At 42.7% G+C, this 25000-nt stretch overlaps 1 pseudogene; it reads left to right on the top strand.

The window, feature by feature from the left end:
• LOC123505759 overlaps nt 1-25000 on the top strand; it is a 390503-nt pseudogene that overhangs the window by 164721 nt on the left and 200782 nt on the right.

Here is a 25000-nt window from a genome sequence, read left to right as displayed (position 1 = left end):
TCCTCCATTTTCATGCTTCTTGGTCATGCCTTATTTGCTCTCTCTCTCTCTCTCTCTCTCTCTCTCTCTCTCTCTCTCTCTCTCTCTCTCTCTCTCTCTCTTAATATATATCTAATGACTCCTCGCACGGATATCCCCGCACATAACACACACACACACACACACACACACACACACACACACACACACACACACACACCACGGACAGTGCAGAACAAGGTAGCGTGCCTGTGTCCCCCTGATAACGATTCTATGGGGAAAAGGGTACAGTGTGTGTGTGTGTGTGTGTGTGTGTGTGTGTGTGTGTGTGTGTGTGTGTGTGCATGGTTTCTCTCTCTCTCTCTCTCTCTCTCTCTCTCTCTCTCTCTCTCTCTCTCTCTCTCTCTCTCTCTCTCTCTCTCTCTCTCTCTCTGCCTCCGCCACCACAGACTCCTACCTTTTCCTTCCTCCTCCTCCTCTTTTCCTCTTTTCTTTGTTTGTATGAGGGAGGGACGAGAGAGAGAGAGAGAGAGAGAGAGAGAGAGAGAGAGAGAGAGAGAGAGAGAGAGAGAGAGAGAGAGAGAGAGAGAGAGAGAGAGAGAGAGAGAGAGAAAGGAAGAAATATAGTCATGCAACTCTCTCTCTCTCTCTCTCTCTCTCTCTCTCTCTCTCTCTCTCTCTCTCTCTCTCTCTCTCTCTCCGATATATATTTATGAAGTATCAAATGTGACTCGAACTTTGACAGAGAGAGAGAGAGAGAGAGAGAGAGAGAGAGAGAGAGAGAGAGAGAGAGAGAGAGAGAGAGTTCAAAAGTGAGGAGAAAAATGTAAGCTACTTAGACTTTGCATGAAGTAACTCTCTCTCTCTCTCTCTCTCTCTCTCTCTCTCTCTCTCTCTCTCTCTCTCTCTCTCTCTCTCTCTCTCTCTCATTCTTTCCTCCACTTCATGAGTACTTCCTGTCTTCATTTTCTTGTCTCTGAGTCACTTTTCTTCCTTTTTTCTTCTGTCCTTTATTTCCTTCCTTCCATCCTCCTCCTCCTCCTCCTCCTCCTCCTCCTCCTCCTCCTCCTCCTCCTCCTCCTCCTCCTCCTCCTCTTTCTCATACCACACAAAACTTTCCTTTCCTTTATGCTCTCTCCTCTCCTCTCCTTTAAACTTCCTCGACTTCTATTCCATTTCTTTTTTTTTTCTTTTTTTCATTTTTTCTCTCTTCTTCGCCATCTCTTACATACTTTTATTCTCTCTTCTGCCTCTTCCTTCTTTATTTCTCCTATTGTCGGACGAACAGACGGAGGGAGAGGAATAGAAACACACACACGTACAAGTAGGTATCTCTCTCTCTCTCTCTCTCTCTCTCTCTCTCACCCTAAGCCTTGGGGAGCCTGCGTATCGAGAGAGAGAGAGAGAGAGAGAGAGAGAGAGAGAGAGAGAGAGAGAGAGAGAGAGAGAGAGAGAGAGAGAGAGAGAGAGAGAGAGAGAGAGAGAGAGAGAGAGAGAGAGAGAAAAATTCATCTCGGTCGCCTGCTGGTCACCCAGCCAGTCTTCCACATTACGGAGCGAGCTCAGAGCTCATAGACCGATCTTCGGGTAAGACTGAGATCACAGCACACTCCACACACCGGGAAAGCGAGGCCACAACCCCTCGAGTTACATCCCGTACCTATTTACTGCTAGGTGAACAGGGGCCACACATTAAGAGGCTTGCCCATTTGCCTCGTCACTTACCGGGATTCGAACCCAGGCCTCTCGATTGTGAATCGAGCGTGCTAACCACTACACTACTGTGTGTGTGTGTGTGTGTGTGTGTGTGTGTGTGTGTGTGTGTGTGTGTGTGTACGGAAAGTCACTCTAGGCGATTAATTTGATGCACACACACACACACACACACACACACACACACACACACACACACACACACACACACACACACACACACACACACACACACACACACACACACTTCTTTTTTCCCCCTCTGGCGACGGTACAATTTGGCGATTAAACGCTGCAGTATTGGGACGCATTTTTCCAGTGAGTTTTGGGTATGATTAGACGATTTCATTGACACTAGCAAGGGTCTATGAAGGTCAGAAGATTAATGGCTAGAGTCTTGACTATTTCAATCCTTACATGAGTTTCGGGAGGTGCATAAAATCACCAAAATAGTAAACGGAATTAAGATGAAAACGTGTCATGCTATTGAGGAGGTTAAGCATTACAGATTCCCACGCTGTATGCAAATTAAGCGTGAGACTTAACCCCTTCAGTACCATGCTGCGTTTCCATATTCATTCTGCTTCCTATTTAGTGATTTTGTACAGCCTCAGAAAATTATGTGGGGTGGGTTTAAAAATAGTGAAGACTGTATCCATTTATCTTTCTAATGTCAATAAAATGTTTTAATGGTACACAAATATCGTGGTAAATATGTATTCCAGCACTGAAGGGGTTAAATATGCATGTACTATGTATGTATGAGTGTATGTATGCATGAATCTCAACCTATATATAAACAAATAAATAAATAAGTACATAAATAACTTAATTAAATATATATAAAAGTACAAAAAAACAACAACACATCAAAGAGACAAAAGGAAGTTAAAGAGAGAGAGAGAGAGAGAGAGAGAGAGAGAGAGAGAGAGAGAGAGAGAGAGAGAGAGAGAGAGAGAGAGAGAGAGAGAGAGAGAGAGAGAGAGAGAGAGAGAGAGAGAGAGAGAGAGAGAGAGAGAGAGAGAGTGTTAAAGAAGGCTAAAGTGCGGTTCTGATGCAGGAAAAAATTACTATGAATGAAGGGAAGAGGAGGAGGAGGAGGAGGAGGAGGAGGAGGAGGAGGAGGAGGAGGAGGAGGAGGAGGAGGAGGAGGAAGGGAAGTATGTGCGTGAGAAGAGACTTGGATGGCTTCATTTACTTTGGTGCTTGTCTGTCTGTCTGTCTGTCTGTCTGTCTGTTTGCCTTCCTCTACTTTATTACATCTCATTTGAATGCTTTTAACTTTCATCTCTCCTATATTAATGCAAAACTCTCTCTCTCTCTCTCTCTCTCTCTCTCTCTCTCTCTCTCTCTCTCTCTCTCTCTCTCTAAGCCTCATTTTGTCAAGTAATCTCATTGAAACTGAAAAGGATTTATTAGAGAGAGAGAGAGAGAGAGAGAGAGAGAGAGAGAGAGAGAGAGAGAGAGAGAGAGAGAGAGAGAGAGAGAGAGAGAGAGAGAGAGAGAGAGAGAGAGAGAGAGAGAGAGAGAGAGATGAAAATATATTGGGTCACTAGAGGGGGTTGGTGGAGACTGGGGAAGGAAGAGAGGGAGAGGAGAGAGGGAGGAAAACGAAGGTGGAAGAGGAGAAACAGAAAGAGAGAATGGAAGTCAATGAGCAGTAGATTGAGATAAGAGGGAGAGAGGGAGAGGGAGAGAGGGAGAGAGAGGAGGATGAAGGGGAGGAAGGGAGGGAGAGGAGAGAAATGTGGAGGAAAAAGAGAAAAGTTAAGTCGATAAACACACACACACACACACACACACACACACACACACACACACACACACACACACACACACACACACACACACACACACACACAATCGAACAGAAAGATAAAAAATAAACAAATGAAAAGAAGTTGAAAAGAGGTGGAAGATATTACGAAGGAATGTAAAAAGAGAAAAAAAAGAAAAAGAAAAGAAGAAATGAGAAGAAATGAGAAGGCAGAAAAATAAAATGTGGAAATGAAAACGAAATGGTCATTGAACTAACTGACTGAAAGGAAGTGGACCAGATGTCGTTAATTAATTACTACCTTAAATCTGAAAGCACGCCATCTTTACCTGTGTCTGTCTGTCTGTCTGCCTGTCTATCTGTCTGTCTGTCTGTCTCTGTCTGTTTGTTTGTCTATCTGTTTTTTTTTTTTCTATCTTAGTATAAGTTTGGTTATGTGCTTGTCTGTTCACATCGTCATTTTTTTTTCTCTCTCTCTCTCTCTCTCTCTCTCTTGGTAGGTTCCCACGCACTAAAATCTTAAAAATCTTTCAGGGATATTATAACTGAGGCTTCTCTCTCTCTCTCTCTCTCTCTCTCTCTCTCTCTCTCTCTCTCTCTCTCTCACTCCTTGTACTGCTAATGGAATCATGGAATTTTCTCCTTTCCTTTTTCTTATTCCTTAAAACGTTTTTCATTTTTACAATCAAAACTCTTTCTATCTCTTTCTCTTTTCTCTCTCTTCCTTGAACACATCCTCCCCTCATCCTCTCTCTCTCTCTCTCTCTCTCCCCTTCTCTTTAATCACCCGCCAAAAAAAGAAAAAGAAAGAAAAAAAGAAGTGTATACATGCATTAACAAAAGTGAGAAGCGAAACACCGAACCACAGAAAACGGGAACATTTCAGGGTAAACTAAAACAATGTGGTTACCTGTTCCTTGGAAATCCAATTATAGAGAAGTTTGCGTGAAGATTAGACGGAGAAAGAGGAGCAGCAGCAGGAAGAGGAGGAGGAGGAGGAGGAGGAGGAGGAGGAGGAGGAGGAGGAGGAGGAGGAGGAGGAGGAGGAAAATATGATAAAAAGAAACTAACTCCATTTTTTTTCTTGTTTCAGTTTTTTTGAAGCGAGAGAAAAGCGTCACATCCACCACCACCACCACCACCACCGCCGCCACTACCCTCACCACCATGAAGCGGCCACCACAGCCCGTTCCTAACTCCCAGAGGCGTGAAGGAGTGCTCGAGGAAACGGCAGTGGTTCCAGTGTAGCCTTGCGGGACGCCACTCCACTCCACACCACACCACACCAGACACCTCCTCTCTGTTATCCCCTCTTTTATCATCAGTTATTTATTTTTCTTCATTTCTGCCTCTCTGGTTCACACACACACACACACACACACACACACACACACACACACACACACACACACACACTGTCTCTTTCTCTCTCACCTTTCCCTCCCTTCCTCTCCTCCGCCTCCTCCTACTCATTCTAATCACTCATTCTCATTCACTTTTTCTTGTTTTTTTTGTTTCACTTGACCTTTCCTTCACATCACTCTCTAACTCTCTCTCTCTCTCTCTCTCTCTCTCTCTCTCTCTCTCTCTCTCTCTCTCTCTCTCTCTCTCTCTATCTGTGTCTTTCACTTTCTTTTCATTCTTGTCTTATTTTTATTTCTGTCTCATCACTCATTCTTATTTACTCCCCCATTTATCACTATTACTATCATCACTACTATTATTTACCTCACCACTACTGTTCGTCTCCTCGTCTCCCTACTCATCACTTTTACTCTCCTCTTTTCCTCCTTCTCTTCTCTTTCTCATCCCCTCACCACCACTTGTCTCTTGCATATCCTTGTTACTCCTTCACTCATCTCCACCTCATACCTGCCTTAGTCTCCTCCACCTGGTCTTTTATTCACACACTCATCTCCACCTCATATCTACCTTAGTCTCCATCACAGCTCCTCCACCTGGTCTCTTATTCACACACCCATTTCAGTCACTCATCTTACCCACCCTGACTCATCCGCCACACTCATGCAGACTTCCAACGCCACACTACCACAAACTCAAGTACCCACAGTCATCCACATGCACTAGTACCCACATACACCCACACACACACGAAATTCACCTCTTATAACTACTCCAACGCATCCACAAGCTCAAGTCTTCCACCAAACCTCCACCTCCATCCTCATGACCTCTGCAGTTGGAGCCTGGCTGTGGTGGGCGGTGGGCGGGGTGGCTGAGAGTGTGGGCGGCAGCGTGGGCGGCGTATGGGCGTGGGCGTGGCTGGTGCTGGCCTCCGTGGCGCCTGCCGTGGGTGTGGTGACCAATGTGGTGAAAGAAGTGCCAAGTCTTGATGTGGGTAAGTGTGATGAGTTTTTGTTTTGTTTTTTGTGTGGTAGTAGTAGTAGTAGTAGTAGTAGTAGTAGTAGTAGTAGTAGTAGTAGTAGTAGTAGTAGTAGTAGTAGTAGTAGTAGTAGTAGTAGTAAAAGTAATAGTAGTAATTGTTGTTGTTGTTGTTGTTTTCTTGTCAAAGTGTGAAATGTGATGGAGGAGGAGGAGGAGGAGGAGGAGGAGGAGGAGGAGGAGGAGGAGGAGGAGGAGGAGGAGGAGGAGGAGGAGGAGGAGGAGGAGGAGGAGGACGGAGATGGAGATGGAGAAGGAGAGGGAGAGGGAGAGAGAGAGAGGAAAAGGAAGAGGAAGAAGAGGAAAAGGAAAAGGAAGAGGAAGAGGAAAAGTTAGAGGAAAAAGAGAAAGAGGAAAAGGAAAATGATGAGGAAGAAGAAAAGGACGATGAGAAAATATATAAACCAATTTTCTATAATGCACGAAAATAAGAATTACTAACACACACACACACACACACACACACACACACACACACACACACACACACACACACACACACACACACACAAACACACACACGAGGCACAATAAAACAATAAGCTACTTGTATTTGGAAAGAAACAAAACTTATCCTATTTCTGCAGAGAGAGAGAGAGAGAGAGAGAGAGAGAGAGAGAGAGAGAGAGAGAGAGAGAGAGAGAGAGAGAGAGAGAGAGAGAGAGAGAGTAAAAAAAACCTTTAAGCCGAGCGAATCCATCTTGGGAACTCGTTACTCTAAAGGTCTCTCTCTCTCTCTCTCTCTCTCTCTCTCTCAAGGAAGGTGGGGCGTCGCAACCAGAATGCAATCAGCCTACTCTCACTCCCTTGTTCTTTGTGTCTTATTCACAACAGAGAGAGAGAGAGAGAGAGAGAGAGAGAGAGAGAGAGAGAGAGAGAGAGAGAGAGAGAGAGAGAGAGAGAGAGAGAGAGAGAGAGAGAGAGAGAGAGAGAGAGAGAGAGAGAGAGAGAGAGAGAGAGAGAGAGAGAGAGAGAGAGAGAGAGAGAGAGAGAATCATACGTGGTCACAGCCTTTCAAACAATATTGCGAAAGAGAGAAAGTGAGAGAGGCAGAGACAGAATAAAAAAAAACATCCCCTCTCCCTCTCCCTCTCCTCTCTCTCTCTCTCTGTGTGTCCTGGCTTTCGCTTGCCGGCTCGTTAATATTACGTCTGCTCCATTGGAAATTAAGCCGTTCAGGGAGGAAGACCAGCGTTCCTGTGTCCCTGTGCAGGTTTAATACGTGATAAATAGGAAGCACAGCCAAGACCAGCATGAGGAAGAGGAGAAAGAGCGGGAGATGAGACAGAAGAAGCAGCAGCAGAAGTAGCAGAAGGTGAAGGATGATGAGAAGGATGACGAAGAGAAAAATAAGTAAAGGAAGAGCTAGTGATGAGATGAAAGAAGGGCATAGGAGAAAGGAGGGAGGATGATAAAATGAGGAGAGGAGAGAAGAGAGGAGGAGGAGGAGAGGTGAGAAGAGAGGAGATGAAAGAAGAGAGGTAAGCAGAGAGACAAAAGAAAATATAAAAAAAAGTGTGAAGCAAGAGAAGGAAATAGAAGACAGGAAGTAAATAGAGGAGGAGGAGGAGGAGGAGGAGGAGGAGGAGGAGGAGGAGGAGGAGGAGGAGGAGGAGGAGGAGGAGGAGGAGAAGAAGAAGACAGCCACACACATGCAGCTGTAAGAAGGAGGGAGCAGTGTGTCGCTTCAAAACAACATTACCTGCTTCTGTCAGCTGTTATGCACGTCTTTTGCACCGCGCGAGAAGAGAAGAGAAGGGAAGGGAAGGGAAGGGAAGGGAAGGGAAAAGAAGAGGAGAGACGGGAAAAGAAGAGGAGAGAAGGGAAAAGGAGGAAAGGGAAGGGAAGGAAAAGGAAAGGAAGAGAAAAGAGGGAAGAGGAAAGGAGAGGAGAAAAGAGAAGAGAAGAGAAGAGAAGAGAAGAGACGAAAAGAGGAGAGGAAAGTAAACATGCTCCTTTCTTCTTCCCTCCTTCCCTCACTCATTCTCCCCTCTTGTACCTTATTCCCACCACTATCTCCATCTTCACTCTAACACCAATCCTTCATTCTCTTCTCATCCTATCTCCCCTTTCCACATCCTCTCTTCTCTCACATTAACTCTTTTTTTTTCCACCTTCCAATCCTAATCCACCGTCCATCCACCATCGTCCTCCTCCACTCCTATCTATACTACCCTTTCCCCTCCTTCCTAATCCCACTATCCTCTTTCCTCCACTCTTCTCTCCTCTCCACTCCAATCCACACAATCTTCACTCTATACTGCCAAAACTTCCACGTTACCAATACTTCCACCACTAACATCACCACTCACCCTCCACCAACACACCTCCCTCCACACCCCACAATCCTTCTCCTCAACCCTCACGACCTTCTTTCCTGCTCCTCCTCCCCTGCATGTCAAGGAAGAGGAGGCACTATGAGGGAGAGACAGAAGGAGGCGCTAGATAAATTTTTGAGACTGGGAAGGCAAATTTAAAAAGAGATGAAGGAAGCGTGAATTTGCAGAGTAGGAGAGGAGAGGAGAGGAGAGAGTGGAGAGGAGAGGGAGGAGAGAGAGAGGAGAGAGAGGAGAGAGAGAGAGAGAGAGAGAGAGAGAGAGAGAGAGAGAGAGAGAGAGAGAGAGAGAGAGAGAGAGAGAGAGAGAGAGTGTGTTGGGCGTACAGACTGGCAGCGTGTGTGATGTGTCATGCAGCACACTAGCAGTTCAGATTAAATTGTAAGAGTGCCACGAAATTCTAGATATGACGAAGAGAGCTTTTTTTGTCTCTCTCTCTCTCTCTCTCTCTCTCTCTCTCTCTCTCTCTGATACTGAAACTGGAAAGGTGACAAGGGAAAGGTTTTGAATACAGGATATTAATACCGACAGTTTTACTTCTCTGACTAAAGGAAAGAATAGATTCCAAATTATAAATACGAGAACTCTAAAGGTTTCTGAATGCCATAAAAGAAAACTACCCCTGAAAAATCTGTCTCGTGTAATGGAGAGAATGAATACAAGAAGGGCAGCACATTCACAGCAAGTTTGTATTATAATCTTGCTACACTAATCTCTGCTTCACTGTATTACGTTGATCGCTTTTGAATTTACTATATCGACTCATAACTTTCCAGGCTGCCATTGCACGTAAATATGCGATTACTCAGTATCCTATTTACTTCTCGACTTCCAAGGCTGATCGCTGTCTTGCTGAAATAAACTGATCTCTTCTCTTATTTGCTGCTCAATTAGAGTGAACAGAAGCTGAGAAAAGGACAAATTAAGTCATAAAGTCCTGGATTGTTTTAGCATTCCTTAATGAGCTGCTAAACCGAACTGATTATTTGAAAGGCTATTTCTGCTTAAACCCTTCAACACCAGGATACATTTTCACCTTGAGATTTGTTAACGATTAGACCATTTTATTGACATTAGGAAAGGTTCATGGAGGTCGGAAGATTACTAGCCACAGTCTTCACTATTTTAGTCCCCCACGTAAAGTTCTGAAGCTGTGTAAAACATCAAATAGTAAGCAGAATGAATATGGACACGCGTCACGGATTCCTCGTCGCTCTAATTGCAGACATGAAAAGGAGGAGGATAAGGAAAGGAGTAGTGATGAGTAGAGATGTTAGTGGAGATGTGGTGAGAGAAAAGTACTGGAGAAAAGAGAGGATAACAAAATGAGGAGAGGAGAGGTGAGATGAGAGATGAAAGAAGAGACAAAAGTGGAAGGAAGCAAAAAAAAAAAAAAAAAAAAAAAAAAAAAAAAAAAAAAAAACTGAATATTTTTTTTATTATTCACTCGTCTGTTACATGACGCCCATCGTGCTAAGTCTCTGTTTGCTGGAGACACTCGTGACTTCATTAGAATAACATTAAGAGAATTTTTACAGGTAGAGTGAAGCAACACTGGAGGATTTCAACTAGAGGATTTAAACAAACCACTCCAGTATACCCCGCTCCTCTTAGAACATCAGCGGCATTGCATCTTTCCAAATGACACACTCAATACACACAACACAATATTTAATTTAACTTGAGGACAGTTCACACCACGGACCAACTTAAATTGTTATCTTGCTTATCACTCTTACATTCGTTATCCAATCACTCCCAGCACTCACCAATCACTCCCACTGCTGCCCATTCACGCCGTACACCACTCCCTTGCTGCCAAATCATCCCCAACACTCACTCATCTGTGGCCTGTATTCTGAAACGCTTTGTTCTCTCACCATCACTACTTTCCAAAGGGTCTAGTTGAAGATACTCGTGTTTTAAGCCGTTGCTTTGGTTCTGTTGATTGATTATCAGGTTTTTTGGACAATTAAAAAGGAGAAACTGTCTTGAAAATAAGGTTACTTGATTCTATGGCTTTGGAAGATTGTAGTGGTGAGAGAGCAAACTGTTTCACACTATCACCAATCACTAGCATACTCAGCCCGTTGTCCAATCATTCGTACACTCTTACTCACGCCGTGCACACTCCCTTGGGCGCCCTGGTGTAGCGACAAAGCCAGTACGGATCAGCCACTTCCGGCATTACCAGTATTTCTGCCAGCGTTGGGCGTCGCGACATCGCTTTGCTTTTAGTGTTTATCCCGCCCCGCCTCACCCTGCTCCTCGTCCCCACACACTCCCAAAATGTGAAGAGCCGAATGTTAGCGAGTAATCTGACGGGGAATGCTGAATGTTGAATGTTGTGTTGCAGTGACGCGGCGCACTCACACACACACACACAAACACGTACACACACACACACACACACACACACACACACACACACACACACACACTCAGGCAGACTCACGCACAGGCAAAACGCTTCACTCACACTCACTCACTCATTGCCGCCGTGACATCAACGCCTCCGGAAGTTGCGCTGGAGTGAAGAGGAGTGGGAGCGGAGTGTCGCGTCTGAGGGTGTTGGTGGAGAGGGGTGGAGTGGGAGCGGAGTGGGGCATCTGAGGGTGTTAGTGGAGAGGGTGGAGTGGGAGTGGAGTAGAGTGGGAGAGGAGTGGGGCATCTGAGGGTGTTAGTGGAGAAGGTGGAGTGGGACGGAGTGGGTCGGGACGGAGTGGAGCATCTGAGTGTTAGTGAAGAGTGGAGTGGGATAGAGTGGGATGGAGTGGGACGGAGTGGGGCATTGGAGGATGTTTGCTTCGTATATCTTCTTATCGTAATGTTTGTTTTGGTGTTTATTATCATTATCATCATTTATTAATTTCGTGGGTGATTTGTAACTATAGGAATAATTATTGGCACATTTTTTTTCTCTAGTTGTGTGTGTGTGTGTGTGTGTGTGTGTGTGTTTTTTTCTCTAGTTGTGTGTGTGTGTGTGTGTGTGTGTGTGTGTTGTTTATGCGTCTCTCTTAGATTGACGTGGTGGTGGTGGTGGTGGTGGTGGTGGTAACATTAGTATTAGTCATAGTAATACGAGAAGGAAGAAGAGGAGGAAAAGGAGGACAAGGACACCACCAATACTATCACCTCCCCTCCCCGACAAAAAAAAGAAAGAAAACAACAACAACAACAACAACAACAACAACCGGAAGCAAGCAGTAAGCACACACACAAAAAAAAAAAAAATAAATAAATAAATATATAATAATAATAAATAAATAAATAAACAAATAATAAAATGAAGTAAAATCAAATAAAATAAATAAACACGCAGGAGCAGTCAGACAAGAGGACGGAGAGGACCAGAAAACTACTAAGACAGACAGAGGCGCGAGGCAACACGTGTGGCTCCTTAAGGCATTACGTGGCTCGCTCCCTTGCTGTACGAATGTCTGGCAAGCCTCACCATTACGCCGAGGAAAAAGCAAGACGGAGGAGGAGGAGGAGGAGGAGGAGGAGGAGGAGGAGGAGGAGGATATTATGAATAACTGAGCATTATGTAAGGTTAAATCATGGTAGTGGTAGTAGTAGTAGTAGTAGTAGTAGTAGTAGTAGTAGTAGTAGTAGTAGTAGTAGTAGTAGTAGTAGTAGTAGTAGTAGTTGTAGAAGTAATTTCTCAAGCCATCTTAAAATTTTGGTGCCAAAATAAGAACAGCTGCGGTAATAATAAAATAACGTTTATTACCGAGAGAGAGAGAGAGAGAGAGAGAGAGAGAGAGAGAGAGAGAGAGAGAGAGAGAGAGAGAGAGAGAGAGAGAGAGAGAGAGAGAGAACAAACGAACGAACCAGTGACACACCCCATCACACACACACACACACACACACACACACACACACACACACACACACACACACAGGTAAGCAAATTAATCCGGCAAGTGTTGTGTGTACCTGCGGGGATCTATAGAGCAGCTTTCATCGCACCTGTCCGGAATACACGGAGTCTCCCCTTACCTTACCTGCGAGCCTTAATTAATTACATGTACACCTGGGAACCCCCTCGCCCTACCCCACGCTTGCTGTCCCCCATTACGGGTGCGAAAAGTTGACTGTGTGTGTGTGTGTGTGTGTGTGTGTGTGTGTGTGTGTGTGTGTGTGTGTGTGTGTGTGTGTGTGTGTGTGTGTGTGTGTGTGTGTGTGTGTTTGGTAGTGGGAAGTGAAAGTAGTTATTTTTTTTACTATTCCTGTCAGTTTCTCTCTCTCTCTCTCTCTCTCTCTCTCTCTCTCTCTCTCTCTCTCTCTCTCAAGTTCTATTGATACATTCCTATCATTTCTACTTTATATGTAGCAAAAACTCTCATACGAACCAAGCTCCTCATGTCTGTACAATTAAAAAATTTGGCAACATATCCAATATTTTAAAAAGACTCTTGTTTCAGTCACGCGGATTTTTAAGGGAGGTGTGATGGTTCTATTAACAGGTTAACATGATATGTACCTTATCAAAAGCAAAAATACTCTTACCAACAAAGTTCCTCATAACTGTAGACTTTGAAAAATAGTGACCACATAAGTTGTATTTCTAAAAGACTCTTTTCTCAGTAACACGTTTTGTTTAGGGTAGTTTCATGGTTCCATTGACAGATTAACAAGATTTCTACCGTATCAATAGCAAAAACACTTTTACGGATCAAATTTATCATCTCTGTGAACTTTGAAAAATAGTGGCCACACAACATACATTTCCAAGTCTTGTTTCAGTCACACGGGTTTTTAAGGGTAGTTTGATGGTTTTATTGACGGATTAACATGATATCTACTTTATCAATAGCATAAAAACTCCTACGAAAAAGATTTCTCATGTCTGTGGACTTTGAAAAATAGTGGCCACATAACCTATATTTTTAAAAGACTCTCGTTTCATTTACACGGTTTTCTAAGGATATTTTGATTGTTCTATTGACAGATTCATATAATTTCAACTTTATATATAGCAAAAACATTCATAAGAACCAAGCTCCTCATATCTATGGACTTTGAAAATTGTGGCAACGTAACCTATATTTCAAAAAGACTCTTGTTTCAGTCACATGGGTTTTTAAAGGAAGTTTGATGGTTCTATTGACAGATTAACATGATATCTCCCTTATGAAAAGCAAAAACACTCTTACTAACAAAGATCCTCATAACTGTGGATTTTGAAAAATAGTTGCCACATAAGTTGTATTTCTAAAAGACTCTTGTTTCAGTAAAACGGTTTTTTAAGGGTAGTTTCATGGTTTCATTGACAGATTAACATGATTTCTACCGTATCAATAGCAAAAAATTTGTTGGTAAGAGTATTTTTGCTTTTGATAAGGTACATATCATGTTAACCTGTTAATAGAACCATCACACCTCCCTTAAAAACCCGCGTGACTGAAACAAAGTCTTTTTAAAATAAAGGATATGTTGCCAAAATTTTAAAATTGTACAGACATAGGAGATTGGTTCGTATGAGAGTTTTTGCTACATATAAAAATCATAGGAATCTGTCAATAGAAGTATCGGAATAAACAAACGAAAAGAGATGTAGATAGTAGTAGAATATTAAACAAAGTTGTAGAAAATCGACTTCTAATCTATTTAAGGGAATGAGAAGTTACTACTGCTTCTACTACTACTACTACTACTACTACTACTACTTCTACTTTACTGCAAACGTCAATATCTTTCACCAAAATGCACTAAAAACTCACACGTAATCCTTTCTACTGACACACTCCGAACACTCCGCCATAAGCCGCCTCCCCCGCCACCCTCCTGACTTCACAGAGGAATATCTTTTCGCTTTTCCAACTTTTCTATATTTATTTGGTTTATTTTAAGTTGTATTTTCCCAATTTCATTTTCATTCTGTATTTTTTCAATTGCATTATTTTTGTTCTATTGTTTCTTTTCTTTACTATTTCATTTTGTATATACTGTTTGTATTTTTCCATTTTTATTTTTTTTCATTCTCTTTTGCCGTTTCCCTATTTAATTTTCACGGTATTTTCTCGCTTCTGTTTGTATTTTCCTATTTTACTTTTGGCTTTATTCCGTATTTTTTTATTTCCATTTCTATTTGCACTTTTCCCCATTTTATTATTCGATTTAACCCCATCAGTACTGGGACACAATTTTTCCTGAAGATTTGAATACAATTAAACTATTATATTTACATTAGGAAAGGTTTCTAGAGATCAGAAGAATAATGGCCACAGTCTTCACTATTTCAATCCCCCACATAAGTCTCTGAAGCTGTATAAAATCACCAAACAGTAAGTAGAATGAATATGGAAACGCCTCATGGTACTCAAGGGGTTAACTATCGGCAATAAAATCTTAATAAAACATGGGATCAGGATGCTAGTTTGTCAAAGGTGAATGTGTCAGACCCCGATCTCACTGACAAAAAGAAGGAATTGCCGGCTGGATGGTTGATTACTCTTAGGTCATAAGTCCCTATTCAGAAACGCTTTGCTCTCTGTTCGATTATTTTCCAAGGCCACAGAGATGATTGGAGAGGTTTTCAAGACTATTTCTCCAGTTAATAACATAGAAATCTTGTCAATCTGCCCCTAGAACCGTAAAAAAAAAACTCCTTGAAAACTCACGTAAATTTAGATAAAGCCTGTTAAAATAGTGGAGGTAAAACGCAGAATGTTTGAGAATATGAGTCATAGTTAAAAGTTACATCAACGGCAGGAACAGATGAGTGGGCGAGAGTAACTATCTATCGTCTCCCTGACAGCGCATATAAATATGTACAAAGTTTACCCTAAATTTACTCTTATAATTGCCTTCGTTATCTCAATATAGTACCAAAGCATATTTTCAACAATTAGATCAGCCTCAAACATTCACTCCCAAAACAGTATCCTTGTCCCACGCTCTGTTAAGGTTTTATCCACGAAAAACGATAGGACAGCCCCTGCAACCTTTAGTAATGGGAGAGACCAGTACAAAGCGCAAGGGAGGGCGGGAGAGAGAGGGAAGAGTGGAAAGGGAGAGAGGAAGGGAAGAAAGGCGAGGAGCAATAACAAGGCAATTACCTGTGACCAGTAACAAGCAGTGAAACATGAAGCTAAACAACCATGAGTGTGTTTCCTTTACAGACGCTCTCCCCACTCCCAGGCCAGCTTCCCTCTTCCTCGCTCTCTATTCCCGACTGACGTGGTAACTTGTGGTGCTCTTGGGTGTGTGGGTGCAGGAGGTAAAAGAAATGAAAATTGGCTTCCTAACCTAACTTATCCTAAACTATCCTAATCTAGCTTAACTTTTCAACTTAACCTAACTTCATGTAACCTAAGCAAAAGTTAAGCCTAGCATAACCTAACCCAGCCCAACCCTAACCTACTGTAACCTAATCCATCCTAACCCATCTTAACATAGCCGAAGTTTACCTAATTAGCCTAACATAATGTAACTTGATCCAGCATAACCTAACTTAATAAAACATAAGCTAATGTAATGCAGCCTAATCTAACTTAACATAGCCTAAACCAAGCTAATCCATCCTCCTAACTATAATATTTCAGGAGCTTCACGTAGTAGCATTGAGTCTATTCGTCTACATATATTACAAGGGCTCATCAGAATCTTAATATCTTCGTAGCTTTCACAACAATAACAATAATAGCAACAACAACTATACATCATTAACGATGGCCTGAGAAGAAAGCCCCCACACCACGCAGCAACAACACAGCGCCCATTAACCTCACGACAAAGGACTAACTAGCGATGAAAATGACAAAGAACGAAGAGGAATAATCATAATCGCTCGCCATAAATATTCCCAGTCACTCAAATTTCCCGCCATTTCTGCCACTCGTACAAACCCCGGCCACTACATAATTACCTAAAAAAACACCCTTCTCCCACCTTCTATCTTGCTCCCAGGGACACACAACACTCATGCAACACTCACCTCCTTCCTGAACTGCCGAAGTGCTCAGAGAATGTCCAAATATCTCAAAAAAAGGAAAGAAATCATAACGCACGCGAACACACAACCATCCTGCGCACTCACCAAGTGACTCCCAGATGCCCCGTTGAAAAGAATGAATCACTTTTTGTTTATGAATTTCACGGCAATTACTTTACTTTGCTATATTTTAGAAACGCTACATAAAATTACTCGTAGTGATTTATAAATGTCAAAGAGGAAAGTGAAGCAGGGATAAGAATTGGGAGGTAAAATTGGGGGTGGGTGATGAGTGGGTAGGGAAGGGATGGGGAGGGGATAGGTGAAGGGGAGGGGGAAAATCAAGCCTTAGGGGTTGACTAGTGGCGCGAGATTTGATTGTGTAAGTAGATAAATGGTCGTTTTCTTTCACTGGAGGGTAATAAATAAGTGACTTTCTATAACTTTCTATACCATTCTACTACTACCTACATCTCTTTTCGTTTGTTTATACCCAACAGTGATGCATACCTACTAGTAAATACTGTTAGTAGTAGTAGTAGTAGTAATAATAATAATAGTAGTAGTAGTAGTAGTAGTAGTAGTAGTAGTAGTAACAGCAGTCACCTTCTTCTTCTTCTTCTTCTTGTAACCTTCTTCGTTCAGTATCGTTTCCTTGTTACCGTTTCTTGGTACCAGTGCTTCTTTCTCACTAGCGCATTGCTCCCTCGGTCCTCTTTCCACCCTCCTTCCCTCCCCTCCCCAACACCCAGACTCCAGCAGGAAAGAATACACACATTATCAGAACAAACAGTGGCGAGCGATACAAACACCATGAACACACACACACACACACACACACACACACACACACACACACACACACACACACAAAGAAAGAGAGAGATTCAGAGATGGATAGATAAAGATATATAAACAGAATAGATAGAGAGATAGAAATACAGAGAGATAGACAAAAATATAGATTGATAAGCAACATATAACGAAAAATCAAATACATTCCGCTCCAGTAGAAGAAGAAGAAGAAGAAGAAGAAGAAGAAGAAGAAGAAGAAGAAGAAGAAGAAGAAGAAGAAGAAGAAGAAGAAGAAGAAGAAGAAGAAGAAGAAGAAGAAGAAGAAGAAGAAGAAGAAGAAGAAGAAGAAAGAAAAGAAAAGAAAAACAAGAAAATGAAGAAAGAAGAAGGAAAAGAAAAAAACGAAGATATAGAAGACGACGACGACGACGACGATGACGAAGAAGAAAAAAAAAGAAGAAAAAAGAAAAAGGGAAAACAAGAACAAGAGAAAGAAAAAAAGAAGAAAAAGAAAAGAGCAAAACCAAATATAAAAAAGAACAGAACAAAACAAAACAAAACGCAAAACAACAACAACAACAACAAAAACACCACCACCACCACCACCACCTCCCAAACATCACCCACCCGCCAACCCACCCACCAACCAGCCTTTCCTCTCACTCCTTCCGCTACCCTTGGCCGGCGCTCCACTGACACAAACACCAAAGGTCTCAACAAGATGGCGAGGCCCAGTAGGCACCCTTTTGGCCTCAGTGCGCGGGTCCAACACACCTCATGACCCTCGAGACTGCAGCTTTAACTGACCCAGCGTGCGGCAGAGGGGAGAGAGAGAGAGAGAGAGGGGAGAGAGGAGGAGAGAGGGAGGGCAAAGGAGACTAAATAACGCCCTTTCAAGCTGAGCGAGAGAGAGAGAGAGAGAGAGAGAGAGAGAGAGAGAGAGAGAGAGAGAGAGAGAGAGAGAGAGAGAGAATATTGGAGGTGATACAACGAAATTTCCGGGTAATCATCAGGGCAGTGGAGATGGAGGAGGAGGAGGAGGAGGAGGAGAAGGAAGAGGAGAAGGAGGAGGAGGAGAGGAGGAGGAGGAGGAGGAGGAGGAGGAGGAGGAGGAGAAGAAAAAGAAGAAAAAGAAGAACAATAACAAAAAACACAACAACAACAACAACAACAACAACAACAACAAGAACAAGAAGAACAAGAAGAAGAAGAAGAAGAAGAAGAAGAAGAAGAAGAAGAAGAAGAAGAAGAAGAAGAAGGAAGGGGGAAAATAACGTATATATAAAAAAAAAAAAAAAAAAAGGCAAAAACGGTGAGAAAAGAGTTAAATAGATGGGCCAGAGAGAGAGAGAGAGAGAGAGAGAGAGAGAGAGAGAGAGAGAGAGAGAGAGAGAGAGAGAGAGAGAGAGAGAGAGTGAAGGGATATAGGTCGCAGTTATAATTCTTGAAGGTTTTTGAAGATTTTGGTATGTGAGAACCAATTAAAAGTTGTTCAGAGAGAGAGAGAGAGAGAGAGAGAGAGAGAGAGAGAGAGAGAGAGAGTCTTAGAGAGAGAGTGTGTGTCTTTGCACCTCAGCCATGTGTGTGTGTGTGTGTGTGTGTGTGTGTGTGTGTGTGTGTGTGTGTGTGTGTGTGTGTGTGTGTGTGTGTGTGTGTGTGTGTGTGTGTGTGTGTGTGTGTGTGTGTGTGTGTGTGTGTGTGTGCGTGTGCGTGAGTGTGGTTGTTTGGATCGTAATCTATCATAAGAAAGCCTACCAAGTTACCAACCCAAAAATCTCTCTCTCTCTCTCTCTCTCTCTCTCTCTCTCTCTCTCTCTCCCCCCGAAAGCTGAAACGAGTATAGAACAAAATACACCCAAATACTGATGCTATGAGAGAAGAGAAGAGGGAGGAGAGGAGGAGGAGGAGGAGGAGGAGGAGGAGGCTGTGCGTTGTGTAGTGGTATTTCAACAGATTTCACTTCCCCAACATTCCTAGAGTAATTATAAAATTCCCCAGGGATTATATAGACCGCACTCACATTTTTAATCCCTTCAGGTCACACCTGGCTTCAGACGCACACCTGGACTAGTCAGTTCCTGCTGAGTAATTATCCTTTGCATCCCCTACCCACGTTTGTCACCAAACATGCCTTCCAATCTTCGTATGTGCGTTACCTGTCGGTCTAAGATGGCCCCACAATATTTCATACGAGGAAATGACTCTTGTCGGCTCTGCGTACAGTCAGCTCGCATAAACAAGATACAGGACACCGTTTCAGCCATACAACAGTTCTTGGAAAATAACGTGGTGCCACAGTCTGACCTCACTCTCCCACTCCTTCCCTCTGCTCCACTCTCCTCCCACTCCACTCCCTCTCGCTCCGCCTCTTCCTCCCCCGTTTCTACCTCCTCCTCTATCGCCACTGTCATCTTCCCCTCCTCCGCCTCTCCCTCCTCTCGTGCCCTGTCCTCCCCTGCCGCCTCCTCCTCCTCCTCCTCACGTGCCTCTACCTCTGCCTCCTCTTCCCTTGCTACCTCTACTCCTGTCACCTCCTCCTCCTCCTCCTCCTCCTCACGTGCCTCTACCTCTGCCTCTTCTTCCCTTGCGACCTCCACCCTGCCACCTCCACTCCTGTCGCCTCCTCCTCCTCCTCCTCCTCCTCCTCCTCCTCCTCCTCCTCCTCCTCCTCCTCCTCCTCCTCCTCCTCCTCCTCCTCCTCCTCCTCCTCCTCCTCCTCCTCCTCCTCCTCCTCCTCCTCCTCCTCCTCCTCCTCCTCCTCCTCCTCCTACTTCTCATTTCCCTTATCTTCCTCCTCCTCCTCCTACACCCTCCTCTACCTTCACCACTATCAGACGTGGTGCAAACAAGCAAACCACAATAAAACGACCATTGCCTCTGTCTACATCAAATCGTTACGAAATTCTCAGCGACCCAACCATTGATGACGAGGACACCAAACTAATAGGCGATTCTCTGGTCCGAAACCAAATAGTTGAGTTTTGCTCGCGAGCCCCCAGAAACAGAAAAAGACACTGCATTCCTGGCGGTAGGATCGATGATATCACTGGCGCATTTGATGAGCTGACAAATGATTCAACCGAAAACACATTGTTCCTCATACACGCCGGGACAAATGACATACAGAGCACCAGATCAGAGGCCCTTCTTGAAAAATATCGTAAGATGATCAACAAATACAAAACAAAATCGAATAATATCATCATCTCTGGTATCCTCCCCAGAATTAATGCTGCCAATTCTTTCTACAACAAAGCATTCAGCATTAATTCTCGTCTCAGTAATCTCTGCAAAGAAGAGGGGGTAGATTTTCTTAATCTATGGAACCACTTCTACGATCAGAAAATTCTGTTTTGGAAAGATGGCCTTCACCTAAATTCTGTTGGTTCAGCAATGAAGCGGTAACTGCCCATAAATAAAAAAACGTGAGTCAAGCACCAACAACAGGGATGACATAAACAATGAAAGCGAAACTGTCCCATCTGAGCGTAATGGCTTAAAGTTTTGTTACATTAATGCGCGCAGTATAAGAAACAAATTTGAGGATCTAGAGGAAATTGTCAGCACAGAAGACTTCGACATTATCGGCGTGACTGAATCCTGGATTAACACTTCAAACAGAGACTTTTAGCAGAATTTTCGTTACAGGGCTACAATTTATTTAACTGTGAAAGAGAGCACAGAGTAGGAGGTGGAGTACTCCTATATGTCAAATCAGATCTTCGCCCGCTTTGGAAACCAGTCAAAAAGATAAATAATATCGATGTCTCATACGTTCAACTTAACTCTAAACCGCGAAAATTAGTAATTGGTGTCATTTACCGACCTCCAGGACAACTACAGGAAGCTGACAACAAACTATATGAACAAATAGCTGAAATTTGTTCGGAAAATGAGACCATAATTGTTGGAGATTTTAATCTTGCCGTTAACAGATGGGGCGATCCTTTAAATTCACACTCGGGACAAAATTTGTATAATAATCTTTTAGAAAGTGGTCTTGATCAACTCGTACAACATCCAACAAGAGGTGATAATATCTTAGACCTTATTTTAACGACAAATGAAAATATAATTTCTAATGTAGAAGTTGGTTCCGAATTCAGCACCAGTGACCACCGGGCGATTACATTCAATGTCAAAACAAGTAAGATGCTCACAAATGTAAGTAAAGAAAAAGTACCTGACTTTCGTCGAGCTAATTTTGGAAAACTCAGAAAAATTCTGTCTGAAAGCGATTGGAGCCAATTATCGAGTGCAAATTGTATAAATGAAGCGTGGAAAATATTTACATTTAAACTAGACCGAGCTGTAAAATCCTCTATTCCACTACGAAATAGGCGCTCAATCACCAGCTATAAACCTAAATGGTGGAATTCAGAAATAAAAAACTGTCTCTCTGCTAAAAAACGCGCCTACCACAAATACAAAACAACACACAATGAAAGAGACAAGATTGAGCATGACCAATTGCGACGCAATGCTAAAAACTTATAAGGAAAGTAAGAAAAATTATGAGCTCCATATCGCCAATCGTAGCAAGACAAATCCTAAAGAGTTTTTCAGTTATATCAGAACTAAAAAAGCAATAGCTTCATCAATAGGGCCGCTAGCTCTAGACAATGGCGAACACACGGACGACGAAATTGAAATGGCTATTAAATTAAACAATTACTTCGCGTCAGTCTTCACTGAAGAAACTCATTCAGAAAATCAGCCAACTGCACCAAATCACAGCAATAATGTCTGTTTAAATACGTGCGATATCCAAGAAAATGTAATTTTGAGCGCAATAAATAAAGTTAAAACAAACAAAACTCCTGGTCCCGATAAAATTTCTCCACGAATACTAAAAGAGGCAAAGAAAGAACTTGTTAAACCATTGTCTATCCTCTTTAATAAATCACTTAGCACTCGTAAAGTTCCTGATGACTGGAAACTCGCTAACGTAACTCCAATCTTTAAAAAAGGTGACAAGTCTCAAACTAGAAATTATCGACCAATTAGCCTCACTTCAGTGGTAGGTAAATTAATGGAGACAGTTTTGAGGGATAAAGTTGTTGCATTCTTAGAAAGTAACAACATAATAAACGAATCACAACATGGATTTAGAAACAAGCGGTCATGTCTAACAAATTTACTTGACTTTTTCCATGATATATATAATTTGTACGACAACACTAGAGCGGTTGATGTCATATATCTTGACTTCCAAAAGGCTTTTGACAAAGTGCCACATAAACGTCTTATCAACAAAGTAAAAGCGCATGGTATAACTGGTGACATTGCAGCGTGGATCGAGGATTGGTTGTCTGATCGTAAACAGCGAGTTGTGATCAATGGTAAATCTTCAGAATGGATTAACGTAAGCAGTGGCGTTCCTCAAGGATCAGTTCTGGGACCTATTCTTTTATTATATATATTAACGACATTGATGAAAGAATAAATTGTAAGCTCTCAAAATTCGCAGATGACACAAAATTGCAAACAGAGTAGACTCAGAAAGCCAAAGACAACTTTTGCAAAAGATTTAGATACTCTCATCGAATGGTCAAACAAGTGGCAAATGAAATTCAATATAGATAAATGCCACGTATTACACATAGGAAATCAAAATCCTCAGGCGACATACAAGATGAATGATATCCCAATGACGAGTGTGGACAAAGAAAAGATCTTGGTGTCATTGTTTCAGCAGACCTCAAGCCTAGCAAACACTGTACTGAAGTCGTCAAAACTGCGAATAAATTAGTTGGTTTCATTGGACGATCTTTCACTTTCAAGTCTGAAAAATAATATTAACATTATATAACTCACTCGTCCGTCCACATCTCGAATACAATGTTCAGTTTTGGTCACCGTATTACAAAAAGATATTGAAAAATTAGAAAAATACAACGCAGATTAACAAAATGATCCCAAGGTTGCGGAACAAATCCTACGAGGAACGCCTAAAGGAATTAAATTTATTTTCTCTTGAGAAACGGAGAGTAAGAGGCGACCTTATCATGCTTTTCAAAATTTTTAATGGGTTTGCAAATATGAATATTCAAAAATACGTATCAGTCGACCAGTCAAATGTCACCAGAAGCAATGGTTTCAAAATTGTTGGTAAGCGTTTTGTAACAAATGAAGTCAAACACTTTTTCTTTAATCGCATAGTCAATATATGGAATGGTCTGCCATCAAATGTTGTCAACTCAGGTACTATCGAAACGTTCAAAGTTCGCCTCGATAAATACTTTGAATGTAATCCCCGGTTGTCGCTATTCATTTCCGAATAATTTGCGCTTTTTCTTTTATCTCCCGGGCCTCTGATCGTGAATTAAATTGCCCGTTAGTTTAAATTACTCTCACCCTCCATACATGACACAGATAGCCCGGAGTGAACGGTCACTACTTTTACTCTCGATCTGTGAAGGGCTGTGGATAGTCAAGAGCCCTGACAGTAGGTGACCATCATCGGGATTTAAGGTACCAGGGGTCACCGCTGCAGGGGGTAACCATACAGTGTGCGGCGCCCTTTAAAGGGAAGTGCACTTTTACAGTGGTTGTACGGAGCTGGGGCCTGATTGACTGCTGCCTCTCTTGAAAGCGCCAGGCAAGGCTGCCGCACCACCTTTTTGACTCCACACTGTGTTTACATACATACTACACTACACTGCATACACGCACAGATAGCCCAGAGTGAACGGTCACTACTACTACTCTCGACCTGTGACGGGCTGTGTTTGGAGAGGGCCTTGTCAACCATTGATCATCATCGGGAACTAAGTACCAGGGATCAATGTTGCAAGGGGTTATCAGCGTACGGAGTCCCTACAGGGAAAGTATGCTATCTCAGTGGATTGAACGGAGCTGGGGCCTGATTGACTGCTGCCTCCCTAGAAAGCGCCAGGCAAGGCTGCCGCACCACCCATTCGACATACACACTGTGCATCCACGTACACAATGCACACACAACATGACATTCACCAAGCGTTAACACTTTCCCCCACAAACACAAGTAGTCAGACGTAGATTACACATTTCCTTTTCACTCTCTACTAAAATTCCATGTGATTTTTTAATATCACATGGTTTCGCCTTTTTTTCCTGCCAGCCTCGGCTGCTTTGCTGTCCTGTCTCTACCACTGGTAGTTAGTAGATAGTTTTCACAAACAGCCTAGTAAGGACCTAAGGGTCTGTTGCTGTTTGTCTTCCTTTGTATTCCTCCCATTCCTCCTCCTCCTCCTCGCTTAGTACTCTTAGATGCTACGTGAGTGAGGGAGAGAAGGTTTGAGTATCGTGCAGTAGTAAGTGGGGCACAAAGTATCCCTCAAAGTTTCCTGATCCTCTATCCTCGCGGTGTTTGTGGCATCTGATCGCTTATAAAGAAGTTGGATCGTTTTTACCTTTGTTCTTAAGGGAGTTGGAGTGTTTTGAGTTGAGTTTTATCAGTGTGGCAAAGGATTCCGGTACTTTATAAGCGCCTGGGAGTGTTTTAGCCCCGGGGTGATCATGGTTTCAATTACTGTGGTGGGATTTGGAAAGATTCGGAATGCATCTGAAGAGGATTGGAGAGGATTGTGCCGTTTCCAAGTGCATTTTAAGGGATTTTCGATCACCAATGAGCTCCCCTGACACGCCTCCTCCTCCTCCCCCTCCTCCTCCTCCTCCTCCTCCTCCTTCTCCTACTCTTAAATAGAACGGCAGTTAATTGTCCTTTGCATTTTATCTCCTTCGCTTCGTCCCAATTTCTTCTCCATGGAATTGCTTCTCCTCCTCCTCCTCCTCCTTTTCAGACTTTTTCTTCTTCTTCTTCTTCTTCTTCTTCTTCTTCTTCTTCTTCTTCTTCTTCTACTACTACTACTACTACTACTACTACTACTACTACTACTACTACTATTACTACTACAACTACTACTCTTTCTTCTTCTTCTCCTTATTATGTCCTCCAATCATTTTACATCCTCTCATTATACCTTATTCACTCTTTTATTCGCTCTCACCCTCTTCTCTCTTCTTCTCTCCTCCTCCTCCTCCTCCTCCTCCTCCTCCTCCTCCTCCTCCTCTTCC

Source organism: Portunus trituberculatus, chromosome 18 (assembly GCF_017591435.1).
Source record: "Portunus trituberculatus isolate SZX2019 chromosome 18, ASM1759143v1, whole genome shotgun sequence".
Taxonomy (NCBI): Eukaryota; Metazoa; Arthropoda; class Malacostraca; order Decapoda; family Portunidae; genus Portunus; species Portunus trituberculatus.
The sequence above is the reverse complement of the archived record's forward strand: the minus strand, read 5'-3'. Positions and strand labels throughout refer to the sequence as shown.